Here is an 8,234-nt window from a genome sequence, read left to right on the forward strand (position 1 = left end):
ATTGCTAATTCATGACTTGTTACATCATAAAAGAACTTGTCTAACTTTTTTATTTAAACTTGTCTTAGTAACTGCTTCTCCACTATACACGTACAAGTTAGGTGTGAACAGGGTGATGATAGTGACATGCGACATGTTCCTTCCCTCCAGTCGGCTTCCTCCGCCGGGGCTTGTCTCCAGCCATGTGCTGTGAGCTGTCTCTGAGTGCGAGTCAACACACACGTGGATAAACCCTGGGGCAGATACTGTTGCAGACACAGGCATTGGGTAGCTAGACATCTAAGGAATGTCACACCATGGATGACAAAGCTAAATTATATTATTGAGGATGGAATGAAAATTTGCACTTCTTGCCACTTAGAGCTAAGTAAGAAACAATCTGAAAGTGATACAAATAATCATGATGAACCAGTGGCTGAAATTGTAAATACAAAACCAGGCTGCAGCAAAGATGATCCTGAGTATATGGATATAGAATCAGGTACAGATTTTTTAATGCCTCATTAACATCAATAGGATAATCGCCTGTTGTTAAAATAAAATGTAAATTAAATAATAAATATCGCAAAGAAGAACTCGACAAAATTAAATTAAGATTTAATTAAACTTATTTTCCAAGCTGGCAACATAGAAGAGGATAACAAGAATCAACCAGACAACTCGCACACAGAAATCCTTAATCAGCTAAAAGAAAAATTTGCAAAAGCAACCAGTTGGTCTTGTGCAAGAATGGAACATGAATTTGGTATTAGTAACTATATGGCGAGGAAAGAAAAGGAAGTGACATCCACACCTGATCCAAAACCTGGGAGAACTCTACGTCGCGAAACAGGTGTGTTGGTGACGGAATAGTATAATACCGATCAAGTGAGTAGGCAAATGCCTGGAACAAAAGATTATGTCTCCAAGGGTAAGGACACTGAAATTAAGCCAATCCATGTTCAAAAAATGTTGACTTGGGGAAATTTGCATGAAATTTACAATAATTTCAAATAAAAATTCCCTTATGTTTTGTATATGTACTTAACAGACTGCCTAAAACACATACTGTCATTGTTCATGCTTTCAGAAAAAATTAATCCTATTTCTGAGAAATTATTTGCCAAATTTGAAAAAAAAAACTGTACTATTTTTCAGATGGCTCAGCTGCACGTACAAAAATCGTAATAATTTTCTGAACCTTTGCTATGACAAAGAGGACTTTGACAGACTTGAGGCTGATGGCACTATTAGCTACATCTCACGGGAAGGGAGTTTGTGATGGAGTTGGGAGTACGGTCAAGAGACTTGCTGCCATCATAGGATACAGATCAGCTCTTCAGCTCTGGCGATGAAGACATTTGAAGAAATTGTGGGTTTTGTCGCTTGTGCTTACGATAAGGAGAGGTGGTTGACACATGTTGACTCAAAAGATGATGTTGAAAAAGAAGTTTGTGTTTCCTTTCTTCACCCAAAAGCAACATCGCCATCATTCACATATCCAAGGAGAGCAGATAAAAACTTTTTTTTTTTTTTTTTAGTTTTATTGGAAACAATATAAAGTGATATGATACACTCAAGTTTTAAGTCATATTAAAGCCCTTGTCGTTATAAAGAGAATGGTACAAATTTGTGTTTTCTAGGACAAACAGTTTTACAGTTAGGTATGTATTTTTAAATATATCAAAATGTTCCTACAAACTTAAGTTTTTTTCATTTTTTCGAAAATTTATAAAACTCAAAACCCAAAGGTATTAAAACATTCAAAACCTTATATTTTTTATCTGCTAAGCTAATACTATCTCATATAAAAAAAAACATAAAGATCTGAAGAAATCATGTTTGGACCATTGGTTGATTTGGTGTGGAATGACCCCATTGTTGACTAGGTTTACAGATTTTATTTTATTTAAATGTCATTGTGCAGCTATTTCTTTTACACGAGCGTGTTTGTAACGTTTCAGAACATTAGACTGTACTCTGGAAAAGGAATGACAGATGTGCAGACATGGGTAAGGACACTTATATTATTCAATTTGTTGAATAAAAATTATACTTATAATGAATTTTACAGATTCAAGTTAAGTTAAAATAATATAATTATTCAAAACAAAATAAAGTTATTAACTTTACACACAGTTGGCACAATATTTTCATTTTATTACCAAACATGTAGATAGCATGTTTTCAACATGACCTTGATCAAAATCAACATAAATATACAACTAGAAAGAAGTACTTATAAGGTAGGATATTTCTTAAAATATCACAACACCCTTTCAGGAAATAATTAAAAATAATGTAATTCGTTTAATAAAATAATTTTATGCTTTTTGGAATTAGGAAACTAGGCTTTCTGTAATTATCGGACGTCGCTAACTTTTATAACAGAAAAATAAAATTGGAAAAACTGTTTTCACACACTAAACATGTCCCTAAATTTACCCTGGTTTCTTAATTTCTAATAGCGTGTGTAAAATAATAGTTTATAGCCTACCTTCCTTTACCAGCACTGGATGTCGCGGCTTCGGGGAACGAACAGTAAATAAAAATGGAAATTTTTTTTTAAGTACTAGGGGCGTCCCTAAATGTACCCTGAAAACATGGTTTCTTAATTCCAAATGGTTCGTGAAAAATAACAGTTTAAATTACAATAGCTGTGTTTTCACACTGCCGCTGTCATTCACTGTTTACTTACCTATGATCATGGATCTCTTTCTTTAGCACAACTGTAGCCAACTATTGAGAATTAAAAACACACCAATTCTTTCATTCCATAGGCTATATTGAAGTTTATCCCTGGATCCTGAATACTTGATCCTGATGGCATGATCCTGTTGCCTGATCATCAATAGGTGTCCACTCCACCATCTCAGATTTGGATGAAATTTGGTACACGGTATCTTCACACAAATATAAAAACCTATATTTTTCACTTTTGTAATATTGGCTCTAGTTTGTAATTTAAAGCCCTTCAAAGTTTCCCTCTGTTTGGTGGAATTTTCTAAATCCGCAACCAAAGTCGAGTGACACATCTTGCTTTAACTTACATTTGTAATAACAGTTATTAATGTAGAATCATGTACATAAAAAAATATATTTTTTCATAAATAATGAATTATAATTGTAAAATGTATTCAAAGGTCCTACATTCACAATTCATTTTTATTTCACAATTTATTTTATGTGCAGGATCTTCGACGTAAGGAACTAAAACAGTAAGCATCATATACCACAGGATCAAGCCTACAGGATCAAGACACCAGGATTAAACCTTCACAATCCAGGAATAAACTTGGATACATGAAACACCAATATTACAAACACAAAAAAAATATGATAGCTGTAATCAAAGAATTCCCTGGAACGACTGCAAAATTCAATGTTTCAGCTACTTCAGTACACAGCACATAATTTGTCACAGAAAATCAACGATGTTTAGTAAGAATTCAATTAAAATTTTATGCTCCCATTAGAATCATTTGTTACATCACTCTAAATAGTATGTAGGCTACTTAAAATGAAATGTAACAAAAACATTTTGTAATACAATTACATACTTATTCTAAAAAACAACAAACATTAAATACAAGCTTTAAAAATTTCTTTACAACTGCAATACAGTAATTATTTAACTAATCTTGCTATTATAAACACACCTACATTGACTAAAGATCGGAAAAACATTTTAAAAAACCCACATGGGTAATCATACTTACACAATGAATTTCAGCAACTGCGTGAATACATAGGTACTGTTTTGTAAGCTGTAAACTGTTATTTTTTCACAACAGTTGTAATTAAGAAACCTCTCTTGCAGGGTTAACTCAGGAACATTTAGTTTATGGAAAACATATGTATTCCTATATAGCCTACTTATAACAAGTAAATAATGAATGGCAGCGGTAGCGTAAAAGCATAGGTATTGTAATGCAAGATTAAAATTTTAATTTGTTAATAAACTAATAGGAATTACAAAACCATTCCTTGGGAGTAAATTTAGGGACGTGTGTAGTGTGTGGTGTGTGGAAACCATGTTTTCCAATTTTTTCTTTCCATTCTAAAAAGCCGCAACGTCCGATAATTTCCTAGCTTTCCTCGATATTATCACAAAAATACATTTTTCACACGTAGCTAACCACACCAAAACTTTATTTAAAATGGTTACCTACTACCAAGGAACCATTTGATCAAATCAATGCCCTTCGAAAGAATTAATAGAAAACATGTTTAGAAGAAATTAAATAAATTTTCAGATCTTTAAAAAAAATATCTGCGGAAAAGTTGTATTATTCAACATCTAACATAATGAAATAATTATTAAGTAAATAAACCAAAAATAAATTCAAATCTAAGAAAACAAAATAGGCCTACATACCTATTTTAACTACATGAAGTTGGTTGAAGTTGTAGAAATAAACCACTATATAAGTTTTGACTGGACCGGTAATACCATAAGCAAAAATAATGCTATGTTAACGAATATTCAATACATATTTTCAATAAAATACATAAACATTGTTACAGCAACCATTTTGTTCATCCGGCTTCCCCGGCTTATGTGACATTCAAAATTAACGTGCAACCAAAATAAAATTTCAATGCTTACCTGATCAGGCGAAGTAAATCCTGCCCCGAATAATTAATGATTGCAAATTATTTTTAACATTTAATAGTAACTGTCCGTCGCAAAACTTGAATACACAAACCAAAATACAACCACCACTAGACATAGATTACACACCACCATAGACAAAAGGTGCTGAGGTTGACTTGTCCCGGGCTTCTGGGAGGGGCCAAGGAGCATACAAGGATAAAGAGCGGTAACTCAATGTTATTTTATTGTCCTTGCCACAACATTGAGAACGTGCTGCCACCTCTGAACCCTCATCCGAAGTTTTTGGAACATTCGCCATCTGGGGCGCATTCTAGCGGATGTTTTTGTAACTACATCGAGCAACCGCGCACTTGGCGGGCTTTTCAAATACTTGAATTTTGGAAGGAAATTTTAAAATTAAAAAATATATATATATTAACTTGTCAAAAATTTCTAATAAATTTCTTAGTTAAATCTTAAAAACTTAACTTGCTATACCTAAAACGTACCTCTTACACAAAGGCAGAAATCCAATAATGAAATTCTAAATTGTCTTACACCTAACTTTGTGTTTCCTTTGTTAGAAAAATAAGCCTTCAGATCAATTATCTCTACCTCTTCCCATTTTACAATACAGTTAAAATAAAGTGTGCTGGCAGTTAAATTAACATAAAAAATAATAATTTTCAGGTTTTATTCTCTACAAAATTAGTTTATCACAATATGCAAAATTATTCCCTTAGGGGTCGTCCATTAATCACGTGATGTTTTTTTAGCAAATTTTTAACCCCCCCTCCCCCCTAGTGATTTGTGGTGAGGTTTCAGACAAAACACACCCCCCCCCCCCCCCAATAAATCACGTGTATTTTTTTGGTACACAATAATTTTTAAAAATTTAAGATTATCATCTTTAAATAAAGGTATAATCTAATTTAATTCTGGAAAATTAAGCACAGTGATAAAAATGTCCAGACACACATTAAGGTTGCAGGTTTATTCTCACTGGCATAAAAATAATAAAGGAAAGGCTTATATGTGATTTACACATGTATTCGGCGCCAAAATCACAGTATTACTGGCGACTGGCAAGCTGAGCCGGGTGGTTCATGTTGCGGCGGGCGGGGATATTGTTGCCTGGCTACGACGAGTCAAGGTCACGCGTCGCTTTTCGGTTTAGTAGAAATCGCGCGAAAAAATAAATACACGTTATATCTCTCTACACCCCCCCTCCCCCCTTGTGATATTTCGTGATTTTTCCCGACACCCCCCCCCCCCCCCTTTAGATCCCTTAGCTGTGAAGTATTCACCACTATTCATTATATTTGCATTGTATGGCAGTGCATGATAATTATTTTCCTGTATTTTAAAATCTACCATAACAACACTTAGGACATAGGAAAACAGACTGTCAAAAAGTTGTTAAGTCCAATGGGTTACAATATTGGAAATAAATAAATATATACTAATACATTCAATGTATTTCCATGATTTTCACCATTAATTCCAAAGCAAAAAAAATTTGCACATTATGGAGATGTAGGTAACATTAAACATCAAATAGTATGTTGCATCATGCTGAATTGGATAGTGTAATGCTAATGCAATGTTCCCACTTGTAATATTTTCCTGGTAATGAAGTTGGTTTCTTTTAGTCCCTAATCCCTTTTTTCAAGCTACAACTCCCCTGTTATATAGTTTTCCCTTGTATTAAGTTGACATTTCTGTAGTCCCTTTATAATGTTAAATGCTTTAACCCATTCACACCGCTATTATCTTGACACATTTCTTTCATTATTCTTGGAAAATTCATGCATGTACTATGTACGTTACAATATACTTATTTTATTGTTATTTATAACACTACATAACATAAAGATAGTAGTGTGAGTAGCCGAGTACTCACACATAAGCACTCGCAGACAGACAACACCAACTCATAGATTGTGAACAGACATTCCGCGCAAAAAATGTCGTCCACCTGTGTCAAGTGTTCTGTCAGAGTGGTTACCTGTGAGTACACACACTACAATCTTAATTTTTTATTGTAATTAGTAGCCCATCTGCCTTTATCTCTCTTTGTCGTCTTTTGCATCGTCAGCCACAATTATGCACAACGTTGTCACCATAGCAATTCATGTTAGATGTCTAAAATTGGAACTTTTGTTTTAAAAAGTGACTACAGAGGACTGCAGACAACCCATAGTTCCAGGTCACTAAGAGGGGAAGCTGCTGTCTACTACTCGCCATTGTCTGTTGTGATGGAGCTTGCATCTGGTGTAATGTTTTTGGCCACAAATGGTGTAGAGGGTTTTTCGGCAGTCAGTCGCCTTATCGTGGTACATATATCTGGGCAGAAGAAGATTCAGAAAAAGCTCCCAACCACTTCTCTTGCAGACGAGACACAAGACTTAACAGTTTTTGGCCCTATAACATATGTGGAACTGTTGTTTTCTACAGTCCTTTGCCCATAGTGCTGGAGAGTTGTAAAAAGAAGTTTCAATTATTTAATGAATATATCACCATAAACTTACACTTCTAAGTACGTGTAAAAGAAATAGGTATATGTATATAGAAATTAAAATATCAGCAGTGTGAATATTAACTATTTTTGCATGTATAGAAATAAATATGAGATGTATAAACCTGTTGATCTTTTCCACACCGTTACCACTACAAATTTCCTATATACACCTGCAATAGTTTAATGCATTATAAATTCATTATAAAATAGTCTTCAAAAAAAAACTTTTGAATGTATTTACTCAGTATTTGAATTGATAACACAGCTGCCACCCAATCTGCATGTGTTTCTGCCAGTGGTTTTCATGAGGAAAGCTAGCAAATGAAAAACAAATAAATGCAATGCCTAATCCCAGACTTTGAAGGTTTGAAATTGGTCCAGAAAGGTAATGATAATTATTACAAAAATTCAGTATAGATACATATTATGTAAGTAATTGAAAAGCATTGCAAATATCCTGCAGGCAAGAAATGTGATATTAACGAAAGCGTCAGGGTTGCTACACATATTTTTTGCATGAAATTTCCTGACTTTTCCAGGTTTTCTAGGCCATTACATATGATTGTTGCTGAAATTGGTAACTTATTTTAAAAAGTTGTTAAACTGCAATTTTTATCCCACACATTTTCAGCACGATCACATAATTAGTATAAGACATGACCTTTCAGAAAGTTCATCTCTTAGTATTACTTAGCTTAAGTTTACTTTGAGATGAATGGTATAACTTTGAGCAATAGTACTTCAAATAGAACAAATTAACCGCCAAAATAAACCAAAACATAAATTGTTTATACTAATATGTGTAGCACCACAATTGAACTAACACACAACTATAACATCAAATTTTAAACGTACTTTTAATCGTAACTGATTATTTGTTAAATATGAAACAATGTGCGAATTATATTGCAGTACAAACCTAAACGTCTCAATAAAACATCTTAGTCTCATACATGTTACTTTCTTTCGTAAATATGTACGATGAGGTCTAGTATGGTTTGTTAAATGCCGTCTTGTCCGTCAGGTTTGTGTCGTGACAATTAAAAATTACAGAAGAAATAAATGTTTTCTTAAACAACATTAAAAAATTTACATTTTAACAGCGTGCGGGAAAGTGTGTTGGTTCATATCATACAT

At 33.5% G+C, this 8,234-nt stretch overlaps 2 protein-coding genes across 4 annotated transcripts in view; one reads left to right on the forward strand and one right to left on the reverse strand.

The window, feature by feature from the left end:
* LOC134542627 (uncharacterized protein CG7065-like) overlaps positions 1 to 4,762 on the reverse strand; it is a 135,484-nt gene extending 130,722 nt beyond the window's left edge. For 2 of the 3 annotated variants that reach the window (XM_063387024.1, XM_063387023.1), the window contains exon 1: positions 4,589 to 4,762. The gene's annotated coding sequence lies outside the window, so the exon portion shown is untranslated. The remainder of the gene's footprint in view (positions 1 to 4,588) is intronic. The other variant, XM_063387025.1, reaches the window with a different exon arrangement.
* The window catches only part of LOC134542617 (GMP synthase [glutamine-hydrolyzing]), a 417,842-nt gene that overhangs the window by 245,334 nt on the left and 164,274 nt on the right, over positions 1 to 8,234 (forward strand). The window lies entirely within an intron of this gene.

Source organism: Bacillus rossius (genome assembly GCF_032445375.1).
Source record: "Bacillus rossius redtenbacheri isolate Brsri chromosome 9 unlocalized genomic scaffold, Brsri_v3 Brsri_v3_scf9_1, whole genome shotgun sequence".
Lineage (NCBI taxonomy): Eukaryota > Metazoa > Arthropoda > Insecta > Phasmatodea > Bacillidae > Bacillus > Bacillus rossius.